Raw genomic sequence first — 25349 nt, 5'->3', positions numbered from 1 at the left:
CCTCATTCCACTTATGCTGTAGTAGAAGAGATGGACAGAATAAGAAAATACAAGGTAACCGTAAAAATGACCTTATACTCACTCATTAAGCATTTCTAACATCTTTACGGTGGAAATCTTTGTGGCATCGGAGTACAAAATAGAGGGTTCGTTTGTTAAGGCGTTGTGCCTTGGAGAATACAGGTTCAAAGAAATTTTGCAAGTTTTAAAGTGCTCTGGAAGGAAAATTTATGGTACTCAAATTTTGTGATATCAGCAACACTAACAAACTGGATTTTTTCACGCTCGCGAAATCTCTCATACGTTTTCATCAACACGTGATAAAAAATTTCGTAATAGCTCGATACATTTGAAAAATTCATCCTGATTAAGGGAATTGTATTCTCACGAGAGGCGCATAAGTCGTTTTACTGGCGTCAACAGTCCCTCCCATGACTCAATCGTATAGACATCATCTCTGACGTTGAGGGATTTCACAGCTTCAAGTACAGGGTTATTACAAATGATTGAAGCGATTTCACAGCTCTACAATAACTTTATTATTTGAGATATTTTCAAAATGCTTTGCACACACATACAAAAACTCAAAAAGTTTTTTTAGGCATTCACAAATGTTCGATATGTGCCCCTTTCGTGATTCAGCAGACTTCAAGCTGATAATCAAGTTCCTCCCACACTCGGCGCACCATGTCCCCATCAATGAGTTCGAAAGCATCGTTGATGCGAGCTCGCAGTTCTGGCACGTTTCTTGGTAGAGGAGGTTTAAACACTGAATCTTTCACATAACCCCACAGAAAGAAATCGCATGGGGTTAAGTTGGGAGAGCGTGAAGGCCATGACATGAATTGCTGATCATGATCTCCACCACGACCGATACATCGGTTTTCCAATCTCCTGTTTAAGAAATGCCGAACATCATGATGGAAGTGCGGTGGAGCACCATCCTGTTGAAAGATGAAGTCGGCGCTGTCGGTCTCCAGTTGTGGCATGAGCCAATTTTCCGCGGGCTACGCGTGAAACTTGCCCGCACGCGTTCAACCGTTTCTTCGCTCACTGCAGGCCGACCCGTTGATTTCCCCTTACAGAGGCATACAGAAGCTTTAAACTGCGCATACCATCACCGAATGGAGTTAGCAGTTGGTGGATCTTTGTTGAACTTCGTCCTGAAGTGTCGTTGCACTGCTATGACTGACTGATGTGAGTGCATTTCAAGCATGACACACGCTTTCTCGGCTCCTGTCGCCATTTTGTCTCACTGCGCTCTCGAGCGCTCTGACGGCAGAAACCTGAAGTGCGGCTTCAGCAGAACAAAACTTCATGAGTTTTTCTACGTATCTGTAGTGTGTCGTGACCATATGTCAATGAATGGAGCTACAGTGAATTTATGAAATCGCTTCAATCATTTGTAATAGCCCTGTACGTTACAACCCACCCAGACGGATGTCATGGTGCGTTATCCAACAGCAATAGATCACGAACTCGGAGCTTTTCCTGTTTAAAGTCTTGTTCAACAGATGGAACGAAGTCCATCCAAGCAGATTTTTGGTTGCAGTAATAAACCGGCAAGGGATATAAGTTGTTAATGGTTTTCTAGCGATGAATCCAGCCTTCACTAGCTGCAAGCGAACTCTCTTCAGTTTTCTAGTTTTTTATGCAAAACTATGGCCTTTTATTTTATAATGGGCCCAGATATCGGGGTTCCTTTCCTTCCTTTCTTGGTGGTACCACTTCCACAACGCACAGTCAAGCAGTTCAAGTTTAGGCTTGTCTTTCCGATTTCTCCTCCAATATTTTACTGTCGTAATGGCGACACTGAGTTTCTTGGCAATTTTTTAGAGTGATTCCAGTCTGTGTAGCACTGCCAATTTTTCATTTAATGGAAGAGTATCGTGTTTACGTTTCACTCCTGACACGTTGTCCGCCCCGATAGCTGAATGGTCAGCGTGACGGACTGCCGTCGCGTGGGGCCCAAGTTCGATTCCCGGCTGGGTCGGGGATTTTCTCCGCTCAGGGACTGCGTGTTGTGTTGTCTTCATCATCATTTCATCTCCATCAGGCTTGCAGGTCGCCCAATGTGGCGTCGAATGTAATAAGACCTGCACCAAGGCGGCCGGACCTGCCCCGTAAGGGGTCTCCCGGCCAATGACGCCAAATGCTCATTTCCATTTTTACTTCTGACACGTTGAAAAAACACACATCTGCACAGCACACGCAATGTAAAACAAATACTGTACCGAACACAGAAATACAGTGTCATAAAACCAACGTCAAGTTTTCAGCGCCCACTGTAGAGAAAACACGCACAACGTCAAAAACGACACGAGAGATGAGTGAGGACTAAAACGGATAACAACAATTACCTGTAAACAACAATACAGTAGACAACAATGGCGCACCGGATAGTAAATCGTGACTCGGCGCAAGTTCGGCTCGAGCACGGTCGAGGCAACCGGTGCGGCGGACCAGCCGAGGGCGGACGAGGGGGATTGTACTGTAACACAGTTCTGCTCGCCCTGTGGCTTCACCCGTGCGGTTGAGCTGCGAGAGAAGTGAAACGTAATTCACTTCGCCTGGTCAGAATCGTGCTCTTGCTGCTGCGAGAGCTCTGCGCAGTACAAAACAGAGGCCGTCCGGTGTGGCCGAGCGGTTCTAGGAGCTTCAGTACGGAACCGCGCTGCCACTACGGTCGCAGGTTCGAATCCTGCCTCGGGCATGGATGTGTTTGATGTCTTTAAGTTAGTTAGGTTTAAGTAGTTATAAGTCTAGGGTACTGATGACCTCAGATGTTAAGTCCCATAGTGCTTAGAACCATTTGAACAAACCAGGGAAATATGTTCGGAGTAAAAACTAGCGTTCGTGGTAAGATAAACAAAAAAGCTTTTTAAAGTATGGCAAGATAAAAATGTTCGAGAAGTTTCATTTCACTTACTACCCCTGAATAGCCATCCCTGGGCCCTGACACAAAGCACGTTACACAGGACAGGGTAGCGTGGAGAGCTGCATCAAACAAGTCTCCAGACTAAAGACCAAGACCACCACCAACAACAACAACAGTAACAAGAACCACTCGACGGCCTCTGTACCCGTATGATTTTTTGCTCACACCTAACAAAATGTTATCGTTATTTTGATAGGAAGATCGAGTAAATGTGCACGCCTCCGCACGCGTGTTGCAAAGCCGTGGACTGCAGTGTCATCTCGGGGATACTGAAGTTCCGCGCTAAATCTGATTTTGAGTATGTAGTGAGAACACGAGCGGCACACATGTCGCAAGCGAAACAAGAGGCCTGTCCATCTGCTTTTTAGCAATGGGACGACCAGAGGAGTGCAGACGCGACGAGACACATACGTGCGCACAGTGGCAACGTGACACGGCCGCCAGTCCCAGTCAGCACGGCAGACAGTGGGCAGTGGGCAGTGGGGATAAGCGGACGCCTGCAGTCTGCCACCGCAGTGCCGTCAGCATTCCTCGCCCTACCAGAGAAAACAGCCTGCCAACAGTGGCAATGGTACACGCAGCACCACTCCCTTCACATTTCAATTGGTACGTGCCGACACTGAAGACTTTACAGATTCTGTCCTACTCGCAGCTGTGCAGATTGTTATGACCAATGACATCACGGTGATTTTATCATCTAGACCGAGTCTCCAACATTTGCTGTTCTTGAAGTATATGGCTACGCCAGGTAAATAGTGTCTGTACAAACGTAGAAAACTTCATCCGCAACCACGACACTTAACTGGCGCCAAAATACTCCTGGAAACATATCATCACATACTAAAGCACTCCGTCTTCAGGCCACAAGTGGCCCATCGGGACCATCCGACCGCCGGGTCATCCTCAGTTGAGGATGCGGATAGGAGCGGCGTGTGGTCAGCACACCGCTCTCCCTGTCGTTATGATGGTTTTCTTTGACCGGAGCCGCTACTATCCGCTCGAGAGGCTTCTCAATTGGCATCACGAGGCTGAGTGCACCCCGAAAGATGACAACAGCGCATGGCAGCCCGGATGGTCCCCCATCCAAGTGCCGGACACGCTCGACAGAGCTTAATTCGGTTATCTGACGGAAACCGGTGTATCCACTGCGGCAAGGCCGTTGCCCTATCATCACATGCAATACCCTGAAAATAAAAATAGAGGAAAACGGCAAATGGTTCATGATGCAGCATCATGGGTAGGGCCATAGTCATGGTACGAGATATGCGTTTCTTGCGTTTATCTTGTAAGATGAGTCGCAGAGTTAAGCATCTCCTCGAGTATACCTAGATTTCTCCGGAATCCAAACTGATCTTCCCCGAGATCGGCTCCAGCCAATTTTCCCGGTTTCTGTAAATAATTCGTGTCAGTATTTTGCATTAATGATTTATGAAACTGATTGTTCGGCAACATTCACAGCTTTCAGCATCTCCTGCTTCGGAATGAGATTTGCTACATTCTTATGAAGATATTTTCTTGTAAAACAGTTATACCAAATTGTCGAAAGTTTTTATTCTATTACTATATAACCAGTTTCGCCCTAACTGGTAATCTTCTGGCAGAATTTGTAATTAAAAAAAATACTGTCACTACCGTAAGTATCTAATTCGGAAAAGCAGTCTATCATATTTAACGCAAATGTAAATTAATACCTGAAGATATCATTTAAGTATGCAAACGCAAATTACTGGACGTAACCTTAAATTACTGAAAGCAAACTTTAAAAAAAATTGCTGTATGCAAATGTACATGTCAGACATGTTCGTTTGTTTATTGTATTTGTGCTTATACGGCTATAATTTTGCACAGCAGTTAGTAATCAAAATTACAGACAAGCGGTAGTCACATTTTTTTTCAAATTCGCCAGAATGTGATCGGTTAGTTTGAAACTAGTTTCACAGTATTCAAAGAAACTTTTAACAAATGGTTCAAATGGCTCTGAGCACTATGCGACTTAACTTCTGAGGTCATCAGTCGCCTAGAACTTAGAACTAATTAAACCTAATCAACCTAAGGATATCACACACATCCATGCCCGAGGCAGGATCCGAACCTGCGACCGTAGCGGTCGCTGGGCTCCAGACTGTAGCGCCCAGAACCGCACGGCCACTACGGCCGGCCAAACTTTTAACACCTTAATGTAGTTATTTTACAAGAAAATGTGCTTAGTGTATTTCTCCTGTCGATATATCTGGCTCTCGCGGTTCTAGGCGCTCAGTACGGAACCGCGCGACTGCTACGGTCGCAGGTTCAAATCCTGCTTCGGGCATGGATGTGTGTGATGTCCTTAGGTTAGTTAGGTTTAAGTAGTTCTGAGTTCTGGGGGACTGATGACCACAGATGTTAAGTCCCATAGTGCTCAGAGCCATTTGAACCATTTTTTTGTATGGAGGCCCTAGCCACACGGCATTTCCATTTCCAGTGACCAACCGGCTCTGTCATTACCTCCGACGTATTCATTACATATCAAATTAGTCGGTAAGGATTCAGCATCGGTTTCTGATACCAAGCTACTCAACATATAACGTTCTTAAATTCTATAGGTAATATGTCTTATCCTGAAGTACATCAGCTCTAAAAACGAAAATTCTGTATTCGACTGGATAAAATGCTCTACGTAAGGCACGTTGTAATTTTGAAAAAAGTAGGTCGCCTTCAAAGTAATGTCGAAGTAACAATAAAATTATAAAGAAGCACACCGCTTGTAACATTCATGAGGTAATAAAGCACGGAACAGTTAAAAGTAGCCCGCTTCCCCCTTGAATGCGAATGCAATACCTCGATTTCTGAAACAGAGTAAACATCTACAACAACGGACAGTTTTATGCATTCTTCTGTCAGCATTTCAGTTTATTTCTCAGTGAAGTTAGACACTTCTCTTTGCGGTTTGCAAAATGACTTACTCTATTAAAGAAAAAACTGAAATTGTGGAAGCCTATATGAAAACAGATTTGGCTAAGGAAACGCCGAAATTTTCTGGGTCAACTATCCGCACAGGGAACTAACAGCACAGACAACAATACAGTCTCTGTATAAAACCGACGCACTTACGAATCTGTGCAAAATGTGAAACGACAAAGAAATCACCCAGTTCGCACACCATAAGTTACTGCAGACATTCGCCGAAAAATTATTCAGAGCCCAAAGAAGTCTACACGTAAACTGGCCTACCAGGTGCATGTAAGTAGGAGTAGTTTCCAGCGGATATTGAAAAGTCTTAATTTGAAGCCATGTCGCTTCATGGTTGTACAGCAATTACGGGAGAATGACAGACAGAAACGTGCAAATTACTGCAGGTAGCTTTTGAATAACATCAACATACACCCTTTCCATTACACCATGAATGATGAAGCATTGTTTTATGTTTCCATTCATGTGTATTCACAGCACACGAGGTATTGGGCAACGGAGAACCCTTACATTACACGATGTTATCAAAAGGATTCGAACACCCCCAAAAACATACATTTTTCGTATTAAGTGCATTGTGCTGCCACCTACTGCCAGGTAATCCATATCAGAGACCTCAGTATTCATTAGACATCGTCAGAGAGGAGAATGGCGCGCTCCACCGAACTCACGGACTTCGAACGTGATCACGTGATAGGGTATCACTTGTGTCATACGTCTGTACGCGAGATTTCCACACTTCTAAACGTCCCTAGGTCCACTGTTTCCGATGTGATAGTGAAGTGGAAACGTGAAGGGACACGTACTGCACAAAAGCGTACAGGCCGACCTCATCTGTTAACCGACAGAGAGCGCCGACAGTTGAAGGGGGTCGTAATGTGTAATGGGCAGACGTCTATCCAGACGATCACACAGGAATTCCAAACTGCATCAGGATCCACTACAAGTGCTATGACAGTTACGCGGGAGATGAGAAAACTTGGATTTCATGGTGAAACGGCTGTTCATAATCCACCCACCACGACGGTAAATGCCAAACGACGCCTCGCTTGGTGTAAGGAGAGTAAACATTGGACGATTGAACAGTGGAAAAACGTTTTGTGGAGTGACGAATCACAGTACACAATGTGGCGATCCGATAGCAGCGTGTGGGTATGGCGAATGCCCGGTGAACGTCATCTGCCAGCGTGTGTAGATTCAACAATAAAATTCGGAGGCGGTAATGTTATGGTCAGCTCGTGTTTTTGATGGAGGGGGCTTGCATCCCTTGTTTTGCGTGGCACTATCATAGCACAGGCATACACTGATGTTTTAAGCGCCTTCTTGCTTTCCACATTTGAACAGCAATTCGGGGATAGCGATTGCATGTTCCAACACGATTGAGGACCTGTTCATAATGCACGGCCTGTGGCGGAATGGTTACACAATAACATCCCTGTAATGAACTGGCCTGCACAGAGTCCTGACCTGAATCCTGTAGAACACCTTTGGGATGTTTTGGAACGCCGACTTCGTGCCAGGCCTCACCGACCGACATCGATACCTCTCTTCAGTGCAGCACTTCGTGAAGAATGGGCTGCCATGCCCCAAGAAACCTTCCACCACTTGATTGAACGTATGCCTGCGAGAGTGGAAGCTGTTACCAAGGCTAAGGGTGGGCCAACGCCATACTGAATTCCAGCATTACCGATGGAGGGCGCCATGAACTTGTAAATCGTTTTCAGCCAGATGTCCGAATACTTTTGATGACATAGTGTATGTGTCAGCAACCACTGCATGATGAGAAAATCGGCGTCTGGTGCGGTGTCACAGGAACGCGTATCACTGGACTATGTTTTTTGATACTACCCTCAACACGACTGCACACATGGAAATTTTTGATATATTTTGTGCTCAACTCAGCGAATATGAAATACAGCACTGCTTCTTCTAGCAAGATAGGGCAACATGCCACACGTCTAAGGCATCCCTGGAACGAGTCTATGATGTCTTCACTGAGGAACGAACTGTCAGCAAACAATTAAGGCCATCAGGTTCGTTGGATCTAGCAACATGTGTTTTTTCGCTGTGGGGACACCTGAAGAGCAAGTTGTTGAAACAAATCCACATGAAACACATCAGCCGTGAAGTTGTCGCCATCGATATCTGTTATGTTTAGACGTGCACAGCTGTGTATTGATGTTGCAGGAGGTCACTTTCAGCATCTTCCATAAATGTGATTTTCACTGCATTTTTCGTTGGAAATAAATGGTAAGTCGATTTCAACTCTTCGTTTCTGTAATTTCGCTGCATTTACTTTATACTTACACGGCTACTTTTGTCTGCGCCACCCTGTAGCTAAGTTTTCCCGCAGTGACTTACGTGGGCTGAAACTCTGTGTTTGCTACATTCTAAGTATTTTAACTAAAAGTATTAATTAACTCGGCGAACAGGCCCTGAGGAGGACGCGCTAGAAAACGGACGCCGTGTCGTCATTCTCTGCCATAATCGTGGCGTCGTGTGGGTGCGGTGTAGAGTAGAGGGGGTGGCATGGGGTTCAGTCTACCTTTCTCCCGGCCGTTCTTCTCATCTTACTATACCTCCGGCATTTTTTCTCTTCACCTGTTTTCTGATCAGTGTGTGAAGAACGGCACGAATAAAATGAGAAAGCATACGTCTCCCATGTGATCTTGGGAAAGCAGTTAAGTCGCCTTAAAAACGCTGGCTAGAAAACCCAAGGCTGGCCTTTTAAGGGTTACAGTGTCCAACCGAGGCACCTCGGCCCTCCCGTATTCCGAGAAAACAGCGTATTAAAACTAACTACCAAAGGTTAGTAGTGTCGTGACTTCTTTTCTTTATGCAGATTGGAATTTGTCGCCCGCACGACGACGGTCTTAAGGGAAGATAAAGCGCGGAGCTGAGTTTCCCTTAGAACTAGAACGCCTCCTTCCGTCCATCTCTGGGCTGACTCATCTACCTTGTAACAGGAGACAAATGCTTTAAGGCGGACTTCGAGCCACGGTGCAACTTGCCGTTTTCACACTAAGCAATCGCTGCCACAGGGGAAGAAACTGAAAACTGATATACAAATACGAGTGCTGATACTGAGGATGGAACCCCGAAGGCTTTAGTCGGCAAACTGCACATGTTACGCCACCGTGCACATGGGTATTTCCTGACTATACTGAGAACAGCGAATGAACATGTTTCGCTAAAAATAAAGAATACGTAACGCTGTTTATACATATCGTTTAAGTTTCAGTTAAATCGCATATGGGAAGGCTTAATTCATACGATGTAAGTTTCCACGGACGGTGTTTACTTCAATTCAAACATCCGGTCTTTAGGCCCGTGGTAGATATGTGGAACTATTCCCTGAAGTTTCGCCTCCGACTGCGAGAGACATCTTCGGAGAATTGCATCTAGGGCTCGAGGAAGTTCCACTTTTATACAGCTGTGTAGAGGTGGCTCTATCCCCCTGAGCCCTTGATGCAATTTCCGTTTTACATCCAAAGTATCTCGCGCAGTCGGAGACGATACGTCAGGGAATAGTTTTATATGTCGACCAAGGCCCTAAAGACCAGAAGTTAACTGAAGCGAGAGGTATACACTTAAGAAACTACTACAGTTCGGAGAGTACTTCCCGTGACGGTGTAAGTGCTGTTCCACATGCGTCGAACGTGGCTCCTCTAGGAAGCTTTTCCAGTGAGTCTAAAATGTGACAGTGTCATAGGTCAGGTGCGTTAAAAATCATACAAGAAGCAATCACGGTCTCGCAGTTTCTTATCATGTTTTGACTCGGTGCTTCCGTGTGTAAGGACCAAGCTTCAAATTAAGAAGTCCTAACCGCGCGTGTTCCTAGATTTTTTTTCTCTAACGTCACACTTGTAACACCTGTGCCAACTATATGATGACGTGAAAAACGCCGAGTCGCACCGTTGTTTGGAGCGAACTAATAGGTGGGTGCCCTTGTAACTGGCTGGATGAGTCAGATCTAATGGCTGGAGAAATGCGAGGACGTGTCGTCCAACGAAGTGTGATGCCGGCGTATCAGCGATGCTGATTTTAATTTGACCATGAAACCTTAACATCCATCCATAGCACTACCGGTATATAAAGCCGAGATGTCGTTTAAAGTTGTTACCAAAAATTTCAAAAAGTTCTTGACAGATTTACTGCCATTTTTACATGATATCTCTGCACACGATTTGACGGACAAAGACTACATGCTTCCTTAACATTTATCGCATATAAATATAGAGTGACAATTATTGAACTATATGAAGTAAAATCGCCGTAACTTGTGAACGGTTTGAGTTAGGACGTTCAAACTACACGGTTTGCCGCGGGGCATGGTGGGAATTAGTATGTGCTGTATGGTTTGGTTTAGCGACGAAGCCCACTTTTATTTGGGTGGATTCGTCAATAAGCAAAATAGGGGGGACAGAGAGTCCTCATTTCGCGACCTAGAAGTCTCTTCACCCTCAACGGCTGACATATCTGTAACGACGTTTACATGTTGAATAATGTGTGTGCACGCCGTAGTCGGTAAATAATTTACGTTTTTTTCATATAGTTCAATTACTGTCATCCTGTAAGTACATACACCGATCAGCCAGAACTTTATGAGCACCTGCGTAATAGCCGGTATGTACATCTTTGGCACGGATAACAGCGGCGACGCTCCGTGGCATGGAAGCAATGAAGCCTTGGTAGGTCGCTGGAGAGAATTGGCACCACATCTGCACACACAAGTCACCCAGTTCCCGTAAATTCCGGGGAGGGGGCGATGAACTCTGACGCCATGTTCAATCACATTCCAGAAGTGTTCGATCAGCGTTAGGTTTGGCGTGTTAGAGGGCTAGCACATCAACTGGAACTCGCCACTGTTTTTCTCGAACCACTACATCACACCCCTGGCCTTGTGACATGACGCCTTATTTTGTTGAAAAATGCCGGAAAGATGATCCTCATGAAGGGGTGTACGTGGTCTGCAACCAGTGTACGGTACTCCTTGGCTTTCAAAGTAGCTTATACAAGGTCCACTGGACTCACGGATGATCTCGTGAATGTTCCCCAGAGCATAATGAAGCCGCCGCCAGCTTGTCTCCGTGGCGCAGAAGAGGTGTCAAGGAGCTGTTCCCCTAGCAGACGATGGATTCGCGCCCTCCCATCGGGATGAAGAGGGTATCGGGATTCATCAGACCACGTAACGCTTTGCCCCTGCGCCAACGTTCAGTGCTGATGGTCACGTGCCCATTTCAGACGTAGTTGCCGATGTCGTAGTGTCAACATTGGCACATGCAAGGGTAGTTGGCGGCGGAAGCCCATCGTTTGGAGTGTTCGGTGCAGTATGTGCTCACACACTTGTACGCTGCCCATCATTCAAGTCTGATGTTCGTTCCGCCACAGTTCGCCGCGTGTCCTGTGTTACCAGTCTGCCCAGCCTAGGTAGTGCGACATCCGCAATGAGGGGTGGCCGACCAATCCCACGACGCCATGAGCTGAAGACACTCACCACAGCATTCCTCGAAAGCAGTTTCTGAAATGCTCGTGCCGAGACTCCACGCCATCATAATCTGCCTATGGTGAAACTCAATAGATCACGCGCCTTCCCCATTCTACACATGGACAGCGCGCTCACTGATACGGCACGCACCATGCGTGTGTCTGACTAGCAGACATTCCTCGCCTGGTGACGCCAGGTTTATATAGGTAATAGATTCGTGGTCATACTGCTCTGGCGGATCAGAACATGTACTACTTAAATGGAAAACGTTGTTTAAAAAATCTCGAAAAGTTCTTGACGGATTTATTTCAAATCTTTCGATGATGCTCTAATAAACATTCAAATGGACATTGGCTACATGTTTTTAATATACGACTATGCAGCATACACAGCTACGTGCAACAGGGAATAACAATATTAATGTGCTAATAGTGAACTGCAGGAGCGTCTATAGACAGGTCCCAGAACTGCTCTCATTAACAAACGGTCACAATGCCCACATAGTACTAGGGACAGAAAGTTGGCTGAAACCAGATGTAAACAGTAATGAAATTCTAAACTCAGATTGTAATCTATACCGCAGAGACAGGCTGGACAGTGAAGGGGGAGGCGTGTTTATAGCGATAAGAAGTGCAATAGTATCGAAGGAAATTGACGGAGATGTGAAATAATTTGGGTGAAGGTCACGGTAAAAGCAGGCTCAGACATGGTAATTCGATGTCTCTATAGGCTCCCTGGCTCAGCAGCTGTTGTGGCTGAGCACCTGACGGATAATTTGGAAAAGATTTCGAGTAGATTTCCCCACCATGTTATAGTTCTGGGTGGGGATTTTAATTTGCCGGATATAGACTGGGAGACTCGAACGTTCATAACGGGTGGCAGGGGCAAAGAATCCAGTGAAATTTTTTTAAGTGCTTTATCTGAAAACTACCTTGACCAGTTAAACAGAGAACCGACTCGTGGCGATAACGTATTAGACCTTCTGGTGACAAACAGACCCGAACTATTTGAAACAGTTAACGCAGAACAGGGAATCAGCGATCATAAAGCAGTTACTGCATCGATGATTTCAGCCGTAAATAGAAATATTAAAAAAGGAAGGAAGATTTTTCTATTTAGCCAAAGTGACAAATAGCAGAATTCAGAGTTCCTGACGGCTCAACACAAAAGTTTTGTCTCAAGTACAGATAATGTTGAGGATCAGTGGACAAAGTTCAAAACCATCGTACAATATGCGTTAGATGAGTATGTGCCAAGCAAGATCGTAAGAGATGGAAAAGAGCCACCGTGGTACAACAACCGAGTTAGAAAACTGCTGCGGAAGCAAAGGGAACTTCACAGCAAACATAAACATAGCCAAAGCCCTGCAGACAAACAAAAATTACTTGAAGCGAAATGTAGTGTGAGGAGGGCTATGCGAGAGGCGTTCAATGAATTCGAAAGTAAAGTTCTATGTACTGACTTGGCAGAAAATCCTAAGAAATTTTGGTCTTATGTCAATGCGGTAGGTGGATCAAAACAAAATGTCCAGACACTCTGTGACCAAAATGGTACTGAAACAGAGGATGACAGACTAAAGGCCGAAATACTAAATGTCTTTTTCCAAAGTTGTTTCACAGAGGAAGACTGCACTGTAGTTCCTTCTCTAGATTGTCGCACAGATGACAAAATGGAAGATATCGAAGTAGAAGACAGAGGGATAGAGAAACAATTAAAATCGCTCAAAAGAGGAGTGGCCGCTGGACCTGATGGGATACCTGTTCAATTTTACACAGAGTACGCGAAGGAACTTGCCCCCCTTTTTGCAGCGGTGTACCGTAGGTCTCTAGAAGAGCGTAGCGTCCCAAAGGATCAGTTGTAGAATTTTGGAACACGTATTATGTTCGAGTATAATGACTTTTCTGGAAACTAGAAATCTACTCTGTAGGAATCAGCATGGGTTTCGAAAAAGACGATCGTGTGAAACCCAGCTCGCGCTATCCGCCTCAGAGGGCCACAGACACGGGTTCCCTACCAGGGAAGGCGTTCGATACAGTTCTCCACAGTCGTTTAATGAAGAAAGTAAGAGCACATGGACTAACAGACCAATTGTGTGATTGGATTGAAGAGTTCCTAGATAACAGAACGCAGCATGTCATTCTCAATGGAGAGAAGTCTTCCGAAGTAAGAGTGATTTCAGGTGGGCCGCAGGGGAGTGTCGTAGGACCGTCGCTATTCACAATATACATAAATGACCTTGTGGATGACATCGGAAGTTCACTGAGGCTTTTTGCGGATGATGCTGTAATATATCGCGAGGTTGTAGCAATGGAAAATTGCACTGAAATGCAGGAGGATCTGCAGCGAATTAACGCATGGTGCAGGGAATGGCAATTGAATCTCAATGTAGACAAGTGTAATGTGCTGCGAATACGTAGAAGGAAAGATCCTTTATCATTTAGCTACAATATAGCAGGTCAGCAACTGGAAGCAGTTAATTCCATAAATTATCTGGGAGTAGGCATTAGGAGTGATTTAAAATGGAATGATCATATAAAGTTGATCGTCGGTAAAGCAGATGCCAGACTGAGATTCATTGGAAGAATCCTATGGAAATGCAATCCGAAAACAAATGAAGTAGGTTACAGAACGCTTGTTCGCCCACTGCTTGAATACTACTCAGCAGTGTGGGATCCGTACCATATAGTGTTGACAGAAGAGATAGAGAAGATCCAACGGAGAGCAGCGCGCTTTGTTACAGGATCATTTAGTAATCGCGAAAGCGTTACGGAGATGATAAACTCCAGTGGAGGACTCTGCAGGAGAGACGCTCAGTAGCTCGGTACGGGCTTTTGTTGAAGTTTCGAGAACATACATTCACCGAGGAGTCAAGCAGTATATTGCTCCCTCCTACGTATATCACGCGAAGAGACCATGAGGATAAAATCAGAGAGATTAGAGCCCACACAGTGGCATACCGACAATCCTTCTTTCCACGAACAATACGAGACTGGAATAGAAGAGAGAACCGATAGAGGTACTCAAGGTGCCCTCCGCCACTCATAGTCAGGTGGCTTGCGGAGTATAGATGTAGATGTAGATTCTGCTTTCTTCCGCGCAGTTTGTTTTAACAGAAAAGAAGCTGTATTTAAGGCTTATGGCCTTATGATTAGAATACTACTATGGAAGCTAAATCGTCTTAAAGTTTGTAATCCTACCCGTTCGCAGACTAAAACTATGCGAAATTCTGTCCGTGAAGCTACTATCCTCAGAGATATAGCAGCAGGAAAGGTTGTCATACGCCGTATACCAATGATCCCAACCGATTTAGCTGTTCATTTCAAGGCTGGAAATAAGAATACGTACGGCTGAAGGTCAGAGAGTGAGAGGGGGGGGGGGGGAAGGAGATTTACAAAGAGAGGGGAGGAGGAAGCGAACATAGGGAAGTAGGAGATGGACAGAGAGAGGAGGGGGGAGGACGAGGAGGTGGAGAGATAGAGGGAGCAGGAGATATAAGGTGGAGGAGAGGATAGACAGAGAAAGGGGCGAGAAGGATATCATGACACCTATTCAAACCATATACATATTTAGCAACTGCGAAGCACTGATGGGTTCGCTCGTGGTCTTTAATATCGACCCCAAAACATCGACATTTTATACATAAACATATTTCCTTTAATAACGGCCGGCCGAAGTGGCCGTGCGGTTAAAGGCGCTGCAGTCTGGAACCGCAAGACCGCTACGGTCGCAGGTTCGAATCCTGCCTCGGGCATGGATGTTTGTGATGTCCTTAGGTTAGTTAGGTTTAACTAGTTCTAAGTTCTAGGGGACTAATGACCTCAGCAGTTGAGTCCCATAGTGCTCAGAGCCATTGAGCCTTTAATAACTGTTACCATATTTCATAGACATCCAACATCTGCATCGAAATATTAACGTTTCATCTCCTAACATCGATATTTTGTTGATGTCCAGTTTCACTAAACGTCCGCCGGCCGATGTGGACGAGCGGTTCTAGGCGCTTCAGTCTGGAGCCGCGCGATCGCTACGGTCGCAGGTTCGAATCCTGCCTCGGGCATGGATGTGTGTGATGTCCTTAGGTTAGTTAGGTTTAAGTAGTTCTAAGTTCTAGGGGACTGATGACCTCAGATGTTAAGTCCCATAGTGCTCAGAGCCATTTGAACCATTTTTCACTGAACGTCCCTAGTATCGCCTCTGATAGGTCCGTGTTTGCAGAGACACCGCAGCGTTCAATCCAACAAACCGGGTGGTGGACAGCTTGTACCTTTGCAAGCTGTCACGTCAGTGCCGGCTTTCTGGCTATCTGGATGCATTCTGAAGCGTATCTTTCTGGCTCGCCTTTATTCCTAAGGCGGGAAACATCGTAAGAGGCACTGGAGATGGAGGCAGGTGACTGTCCAGCGTAAGCGTTTTCTTTATTAATCAACGTACGATGTACTGTACCTACCCAGCTGGCGGGGTGAGGGTGAAATGCGAGACACAAAAGATACGCATCAGGCCACGAGCTAAACGCAAAATCTTTGGCTGACGTCACAGCAAAGCTTTTGGACGGCTGCCCACCACTTGCGTGGAACTTTCGCCGACACGCCGCACTTTTCAGCAAACGCATTCCTGCGGCGACGCGCGAGCAGTGGGGCGGAACCAACTGCGCCTGGCACGTGCCCGCCTTCTGTTCTCTTCTCGCCCGTAGTTCACCGACCTGCGCAGTTGTGGGAGGGAGAGCTACTTGCCGCTCTGCACAGCTACTGGGAGCCGCGGCCACCACTGTGCTGTGAAGCGGACACTGGACAGCGGCCGGCGGCTGCCAATTACGGGGAGAAAATGGAAGACGGCGGCAGTCGTGCCGTCACGGCTCGCGGGCCGAAGAGGAGGACAACGCGGCCGGCAGCAGACTAGGCTGGCTGGCTGGCTAGGCACCGTGCGTGGCACGGCCGCTTCTTGTGACACAGTAAACTCGGAGCACCGACACTCAATTGATTCATATCTCTCTCTCTCTCTCTCTCTCTCTCTCTCTCTCTCTCTCTCTCTCTCTCTCTCTCCCCCCCCTTTCTCAGTTATGCCCGAGGCAGGATTCGAACCTGCGACCGTAGCAGCAGCGCGGTTCCGGACTGAAGAGCCCAGAACCGCTCGGCCACACCGGCCGGCGTCTGGTCTACATTAACGCTTTGTCATCAGTCTTGTATCATGATGCAAGACTGTAGCTACACTATTCAAACTTTCGCTCGGTCGCTTCAAAACAGTCGTGGAGGAGGAACTGCTACTGACGACATCTGCGGTATGTGCTCTTAAACTGAACAAGAAAACAAAGTCCACACGTCGCTCACGACGGTCCCGGGACTCGTTATTGAAGACAGGGACATTCTCCCATGTTAATTTTTCCGACAGCTACAGCAAGAACCTGATGATTGGCGCAATTATTAACGTATGAACATAGAAACGTACTGCCAACTGTTAAGCTTGTAAACCCAGAAACTGAAAAAGAAGACAGTGACATGAGGGCGGGTATCAGCGCCCACGAGAGACTCGCCGCAACCTAGCGAGTGGCAGGAGTTACAAGGATCTTAAGTTGCCTGGTTCTGTACGAGGGGCGCAGTAAATGATAGTTGTCGGCCACGAAAATTGAAAGTGATATTTACTACTTAACTCGTTTTCAGAATCTTCTATGCCGTGACCTTCGACATTCAAGAAGGAAAGTAAATCAAAGTATAACAAGAAGGTTTATAAATTCCTTCCGTTCCAAATCTAGATGTCATGGCCGCTTGTATTTTCGCACGAGTTAGTACTGCACTGTCCTCTAGTTCTGAGATATGTTTACAATTTCAAGCCTCTAGCTGATCCGGAAGGCAAAATGGTTCAAATGGCTCTGAGCACTATGGGACTTAACATCTGAGGTCATCAGTCCCCTAGAACTTAGAACTACTTAAGCCTAACCAACCTAAGGACAGCACACACATCCATGCCCGAGGAAGGATTCGAACCTGCGACCGTAGCGGTCGCGCGGTTCCAGACTGAAGCGCCTAGAACCGTTCGGCCACACCGGCCGCTGGCGTTGGGGGGGGGGGGGGGGGTTGTTTTGGGGTAGGAGACCAGACAGCGAGGTCATCGGTCTCATCAGATTAGGGAAGGACGGGGAAGAAAGTCGGCCGTGCCCTTTCAAAGGAACCATCCCGGCATTTGCCTGGAGCGATTTAGGGAAATCACGGAAAACCTAAATCAGGATGGCCGGACGCGGGATTGAACCGTCGTCCTCCCGAATGCGAGTCCAGTGTCTAACCACTGCGCTACCTCGCTCGGTCACACCGGCCGGTGATCGGGAAATTAGTTTAAAATCAGTTGCAAAATTTGTATGAGGTAGAGAGACAAGAAAGGACCTAATAAAAACGTGTTAATAACGGAAACCGCGTCTCCTACGCAAGCATGGTGGCAATTTCTTTTTCCTTCCCTCGAGTCGGACAGAAGACAGAATGTCTTATCATTTGACGCAAAGTGTCCACCGACGTGCATTGCACCATTGCACAGTGCCTTCTGGAGTAAGCAAAACCAATACCGGTATCTTAGTTTGGAATAATCGGTATTTTTCGGCATTTGCTTGCTCTCGGTTATAAAAGGTGGGTTTATTTTTTGCTAATATCGGAGTAAAAAAAACCCTAAATATCAATTTGTGATAACAGAATTGGCAAAATTTTTCGTCTTTAAATAAAATTTGCATTGTTTTGAAATATTGCGTTATTATAGAAAATGGGAAAAGTGATCAGTGCTGTTTTAATAACAGTGCCAACGAACACATGGCATAAGTTTTGGCACAGCACTACTGAGACAGTAATGTACGGGGTACCAAGTGGTGTGATCTACTAGATAGTACGCGTGTACAAGCAATGTGCCGCATCTGGTCTGTATGGTAGTTTCTCACTGTCGTGGTCGGACATCAGCTGCATTACAGAATAGCACCATCCCTAGTCAGGAAGTTTTTACAAAGTGCGATATCAATGAAGTACAGTGCTCCAATTGCTTTGAAAGATTAAAAATGAGAAGAGCCACAACAAAGTTATGAAATAATATAAGGAGAAAACTTAAAAGTTTATTCATAATTTGCAATAAAAATAGAAAGCAGTTGATCTGCTGTCTTTGTCTACAAAACATGCCCTTATCTGCTTGTTGCCCTTGAAACCGGACGAATTAACAACAAAATTAGACTCCTTGAACCCCAGTTTTCACCCTTCACACTTAAGTGCCTGGCGGAGGGTTCATCGCACCATCTTCAGAATAATTCTCTATTATTCCACTCTCGAACAGCGTGCAGAAAAAAGCAACATCTATATCTTTCAGTGCGAGCTCTGATTTTTCCTTACTTTATCATGAGGATCGATTCTCCCAACGGAGATCGGCGTCAAGGAAATATTTTCGCATTCGGAGGAGAAAGCTGATGACAGAAATTTCGTGAGAATATTCCGCCGCAACGACAAACGCCTTTGCTTTACTGATGTCCATCCCAAATCCTGTATCATATCAGTGATAATCTCTCCCCTATTTCTGGACAACACACAACGTGGTGCTCTTCTTTGAACTTTCTCGATGTATTCTGTTAATACTATCTCGTAGGGGCCCACACCGTGCAGCAGTACCCCAAAAGAGGGCGGATAAGTGTAGTGTAGGCAGTCTCTTTACTAGATCTGTTGCATCTTCTTACTGTTTTGTTAATAAAACCCAGTTTTTAGCTCGCCTTCCTCACAATATTTTTTGTGTGTGCTTTCCAAAGTAAGTTGTCATGATTTTTATTCCTAAGCATTTAGTTGAATTTTAGACGTTTAGATTTCATTGATTTATCGTGTAACGGAAGTTTGACAGATTCCTTTTACCACTCATGTGGGTGATCTCTCACTTTTTATTATTTACGGCAGGTTGTCAATTTTCGCGCCATACAGTTATCTTACCTAAATCGTTGGTTTTGATCTTCTGATTATTTGACGATAAACGACATCTGCAAACAAGCTAAGACGGCTGCTCAGATTGTCCCCTAAATCGTTTATATAGATAAGGAACAGCAGGTGGTCCATAACACTACCTTGGAAAACGTCATAAATCACTTCCGTTTTTACTCGATGCCTTTCCGTCTGTTACTACGAACCGTGAACTCTGAAAGGAAACCACGAATCCAGTCGCAGCTGCGACCACATTCCATACGGACGCAATTTCGTTAAAGGCGACTTGTGAGAAACGGTGTCAAAAGCCTTCTGGAAATCTATAAATTCGGATTCAATTTGAAAACCTTTGTCGATAGCACTCATCACTTCGTGTGAGTAAAGAGCCAGATGTTTCATAAGAACGGTGTTTTCTAAATCTTTGTTGACTATGTGCCAATATACCGTTCTTTTCGAGGTAGTTCATAATGTTCGAACACAATAAATGTTCTAAAATCCTGGTGCGTATCGACGTTAATGATGTGGGCCTGTAATTTATTGGATTACTCCTACTGCTTTTTTTGTATGTTGGTATGACATGTGCAACTTTTCATTCTTTGGTTACAGTTCTTTCGTCGTGCGAGCGGTTGTATATAATTTTTAAGTACGGAGCTATTGCATTAGGCTACTCTGAAAGGAAGCTAATTTATATACAGTCGGGATCGGAAGACCTGATTTTATTAAGTGACTTGCGTTGCTTCACTACTCCACCATCTCTCAAAACACGGAAAGCAAAGAGCTTGCAGTAAGAGAGATTTGTTTCACAGTATCGAAGATGAACAGCTCCTGGCCCTTAAGGTAAGAATACTAGATCCCAGGTTTACTATATATTTTTGCTTCGAATGATCGTTCCTGTCTTATGCGTGAATACTGACCATTCTTCCTGGGGCAGCTAGTATAAGACGTACCTTGAACGCGGTGGAGACTTGTACGCCCATTGTGTGGCGCGGCTGTCGTTGCGCAGCGTGCTGCCTAGCTGGTAACGTCGGCGAGGGCGCCGCTATGGCAGAAGTTCTGAGCAGCAGAAACATACGCTGCGTCAACGCGCTTGGCGGTGGCAGCGTACTATAAAGCGCCGTCCCATTTCGACACGACCGCTTGGATGGACGTTCCGTCTCGATACGCGCAGGAACATGTAACCCCGCTTCCTGTTTAGGAGATGGTGGTGGGGGAGGGAGGGGGGGAGGAAGGCAGTGCCACGTCTCGCCGTATCTCCTGCTGCGATGGGTGGGGGTGAATTGTCATGTCTGCTTCACTGTGCCTGCTGCCTTCTGCGTGACTGCACGCACTACTTTATGTAGCTTGGAGGCCCAGAGTCGTATCAGTATCTAGTTTAGTGTCGCCTGAAATCTACAGACGTACTGCTCGCTGCCAGTGGCAGGGGCATTTTAAAACAACTACCTGCCACAGACACACGTAACTTTTAAACTATTTCTTTAACTTTTTGTCTTAGTCGCGTTCGCATTTGAGTTAATAGTGACTATTTCAGAACTTATTCACGGATTTTCAAAACATTATCTACACTTTCAAAGGCACCATCCCAGTATTTTCCTGAAGCGATTTAGGGAAATCACGGAGAACCAAAATCAGGATGGCCGGAAGCGGGTTTGAACCGTCGTCCTCCCGACTGCGAGTCTATTGTGCTAACCACTGCGCCACCTCGCTTGTTAGTTCAATTATTCGTACCTGTTAGATAGCGTTGTAACTTTTAAGTAGGAGCGGAATCTTCATTCATTCACTAACAGTCATTCCTGTGCATATAGGTGCACTCCATGGTATGTTTATTCATAGCTGAAGTAAATGCTAGCCTAATTAATGCCATTAGCTTGCTCAACACAAATAACAGAGTTAATTTTTACAGTTAAAGATGTGGATTGCTGTGTTAAGAATTTGACATCTGTGTAGTCAGCTGTGTAGTAGGAACAACGCTAAACCTAGGTAGTACAAAATAATAAAGTGAGACAAGGCAAAAAAAAGTTTCTTTTAGTTAATACTATATGTATCACCAAGAAACCTCACTTGAAAGTCAACAAACACGTTCGAAAGCGGTCGCCTTTAACTGAAACGTGAACGTAACTAAAACCTTACATTAAAGAAATAGTAAGATTAAATAACGTTATTCGTCCTTGTGTCAACGCAAGTGTCAAAATTCCACACATAGCTGACTGCTAAATTTAACTATTTACCAACAAGCTGTAGAACACTATAATAATATTACCAGAGAGACGTTTCTAGAACAGAACAGCGCTGTGAGGCAGCTTCCCAAAGACATCGGCTGGTTGGTTGGGTTGTTGTGGGGGAGGAGACCAGACAGAGAGGTCATCGGTCTCATCGGATTAGGGAAGGACGGGGAAGGAAGTCGGCCGTGCCCTTTCAAAGGAACCATCCCGGCATTTGCCTGGAGTGATTTAGGGAAATCACGGAAAACCTAAATCAGGATGGCCGGACGCGGGATTGAACCGTCGTCCTCCCGAATGCGAGACCAGTGGACATCGGCTGTGGTGGAGCTTTGATGGCTTGTCTGTTACAGGTGGCCGGCCGGAGTGGCCGTGCGGTTCTAGGCGCTACAGTCTGGAGCCGAGCGACCGCTACGGTCGCAGGTTCGAATCCTGCCTCGGGCATGGATGTGTGTGATGTCCTTAGGTTAGTTAGGTTTAATTAGTTCTAAGTTCTAGGCGACTGATGACCTCAGAAGTTAAGTCGCATAGTGCTCAGAGCCATTTGAACCATTTTTTTTGTTACAGGTGGTTAAGTGATAAGCGTGGCAAGCTGATGTCCGGCTGCGGAAGACGCGAGCGTGATATCCTTGGGTTGAAGTGCTGTGACCCACGTAACGCTCCTGATTTACCGACTTAGCCCACATAAAGCCTACTAAAAGAAACAAAGAGGGTGCAAGGGAATAACGAACGACCTCTACCTACCCGTACACAAAGATATTATAGACATTACTCGCCCCACACTTAAGTACCCTATACGGGAAGGATTCAAACATCAGCGAACCTTGACCCGAGAGAAGGTAGGACGACGACAGCTTAAGCACTTAGACTGGGTCTTCGACCTTGTCACTAATACGGTACGCTGGGGTGGCATGGACGCGAGTGGGGCAGTGAAAGGACGTGATAACACCGTCCAGTGTTACTGCTTCGTGGCAGTGCAGAGGAACAGCTACTGGTGTGCAACACCCGTGGAATGGGAAGCACCTAAGGGACTTGCACAGTTTCAGCCTACACAGGTATAAACATCTCAGCTCTTGTATAACGTAGATTGGAGACATGTGTTCAAAAAATCTGTGCCTGAGGGCAGTAATATACCGATTTTGTTATTGTGGTCTTCACGATATCGAAACAATGTATGTTTCGCCGCAACACAACATAATCGCAACATGAGCAGAACAACTGAAGTGGCTTTTAGAGGTGGCAACTTTGGTAAAAACATTTTAGCGTCTATTTCAACGGTATCAGCTGTTTATACGGCGTGTTGTCACATACTTGTTTGTCTTTTAGGCTTTGTAAAGGGCGCCAGCAGATAACGTTTTGGGAAAGAATACGCTTTGGAAACACGTCACGAAATCATATCTTTAAATTTACCGTCTCTGTCAATCCAACGCGAGTGGTACCGACATCTGCTCTTCTTCTACTTCAGTTTATCATTTTTGCGTTTTACACATACAGCTAGAGTATTTACAACATGATACAAGGATTTACAGTGTTAATTATGGACGAAAGATAAAGGTCTCGCTATTGGCCATTGTTACATGTACTGGTGTACGGGCCCATTTGAAAAAGTTCCTTTCTCTCGGAGAAAACAGAGACATCCTAAACACTAGTCCATACAGTGCACGCCGACATTTTTCTAGTCCATACATTGCACGCAAACATTTTTCTCTTATCCTATGCTCTGTCGGCGTGTGAGTAAATACAGCGTGTCCCAGGAGGAATGATCAATATTCAAGGACATGACATGGTTCAAATGGCTCTGAGCACTATGGGACTCAACTGCTGTGGTCATCAGTCCCCTAGAACTTAGAACTACTTAAACCTAATTAACCTAAGGACATCACACACATCCATGCCCGAGGCAGGCTTCGAACCTGCGACCGTAGCAGTCGCACGGTTCCGGACTGCGCGCCTAGAACCGCGAGATCACCGTGGCCGGCGACATGACATGAACGATCATTCGAAGTAAGAATGTCTAGCAAACGTGGGCTCTAAAATGCTACATTAAGAGATATGAACACTTCCTCACCTTGGATAGTGTGAAACAAATGTCTTGGACTGCGAGCTCTTTGCTATCTATTTTTTTGGGGGGGGGGGGCGGAGGGAGATCACCGGTTCATCTTCGCTACTGTGAAAAATATACGTTCTACTGAACTGCATTTTAAAGCCCACGTTTACTACACTTTTTTTTCTACGAATGGTGGTTCCAGTCATCTCCCTGAATATTAACCACATTGTTTCTGAGACACCATGTATTCTGAGGTGCTCTAGTACAAATGAATATTTTAGAGTGACTTGATAACACCGTTTACAAAAGCTCGTAACTGTTACAAGCCAGCAACAGGCGGCATTAGTCGTGAATCAAACATCAGGATTTGCTGCCACGCGCGGCCTCAACCACAAGCTTTCAAATAATTGACTCCAAGTTCTCCACTGCACGAATACTTAACAATACCGATTCTGAGAAGTCGCATGTGTGGAGATGTGCTGTGGACACAGCAGGAAGTTTTTTGTATAGCAAGGCAAACCTGTGGTCGCGCCCTCCAGAAGCACTGGAGCAACTGTTGCAGCAGTTGAGGCGGGATACGTACCTGCAACAAAAGGAAAGCAAACGTGTAAACCAAGTACTGGTAGAGTCCCTACCTCAGCATATGTCTAATTACTCATAGAAATGTTGCTAAGAAACCTCGAGCTATAAATGATAGTACGAAAGTCTGTCATAAAGAGTATACACCAGGTAACATTGATAGTATCAAACACAGGACTTAAATTGAGGAAGAAACTTCTAACAATGTATACGTTTGTAGCACAGCACTGTATGGTAATGAAACATGGACAGTAAGAAACCCGAAACAGAAGATAATCGAAGCATTTAAGACATGGTGCTACAAAAAAAAATGTTGCAAATTAGGTGGACTGATAAGAATGAGGAGGCTCTCCGCAGAATCTGCGAGAAAAGGAATATATGGAACGCACTGACAAGACGAAAGGACAGGATAACAGAAACCTGTTAAGACACTAGGTAATAACTTCCGTGGTATTAGAGGGGACTGTAGAAGGTAAAAACTGTAGAGGAATACAGAGACTGAAATACATCCAGCACAAAATTGAGGATGTAGGGTGCAAATGCTACTCTGAGAGGAAGGGGTTGGCACGTTCATGTCACACACAGGAACAAAATGGGTCAAATGGCTCTGAGCACTATGGGACTTAACATCTGTGGTCATCAGTCCCCTAGAACTTAGAACTACTTAAACCTAACTAACCTAAGGACATCACACACAGGAACAGTGTCGCGTCAGATGAAGAATATACAAGGTGGTCGGAAATTCCCTTTACAAACTTCTAGGCCTTGTAGTGGGGAGTGAGTACATAATATTTTTAATAGGAACCGATGTTCAGAAGCGTACCATTTCCGTGCTACAACCATTTGAAAACATGTTGCTAATGCGACCATTTTTACAAGTAGTTGACTGGGCGTGATCCAGTAAATCACTTGTTTTACAGTTTGTAAGTAGGCTGTTTAGGTTTTTTATTGGTAACGCCACCTCTGTATGAAAATCACTGGCTGTGCTGTGTGCAGTCTGTGGCTGCTTTGCATTGTTGTAATACTCGCCATTGTAGTGTTAGGCAGCTGGCTGTGAACAGCGCGTAGCGTTGCGCAGTTGGAGGTGAGCCGCCAGCAGTGGTGGATGTGGGGAGAGAGATTGCGGAGTTTTGAAATTTGTCATGAACTGCTATATTTATATATGATGATATCAAGATAAATACATTGTTTGCTCTCTATTAATATCTTTCATTTG

General features: G+C 45.4%; 1 protein-coding gene across 5 annotated transcripts in view; it reads right to left on the bottom strand.

Annotated features, from left to right (window-relative positions):
- The window catches only part of LOC126416078 (focal adhesion kinase 1), a 754036-nt gene that overhangs the window by 302188 nt on the left and 426499 nt on the right, over window positions 1–25349 (bottom strand). Inside the window, exon 1 of one of the 5 annotated variants that reach the window (XM_050083564.1) lies at window positions 20239–20404. The exons of the other annotated variants lie outside the window; for them this stretch is intronic. The gene's annotated coding sequence lies outside the window, so the exon portion shown is untranslated. Of the gene's footprint in view, window positions 1–20238; window positions 20405–25349 lie in introns of those variants that run through there. 5 annotated transcript variants of the gene reach the window in all.

Source organism: Schistocerca serialis, chromosome 8 (genome assembly GCF_023864345.2).
Source record: "Schistocerca serialis cubense isolate TAMUIC-IGC-003099 chromosome 8, iqSchSeri2.2, whole genome shotgun sequence".
NCBI classification, from domain to species: domain Eukaryota; kingdom Metazoa; phylum Arthropoda; class Insecta; order Orthoptera; family Acrididae; genus Schistocerca; species Schistocerca serialis.
This window is presented reverse-complemented; position numbering and strand designations above follow the sequence as displayed.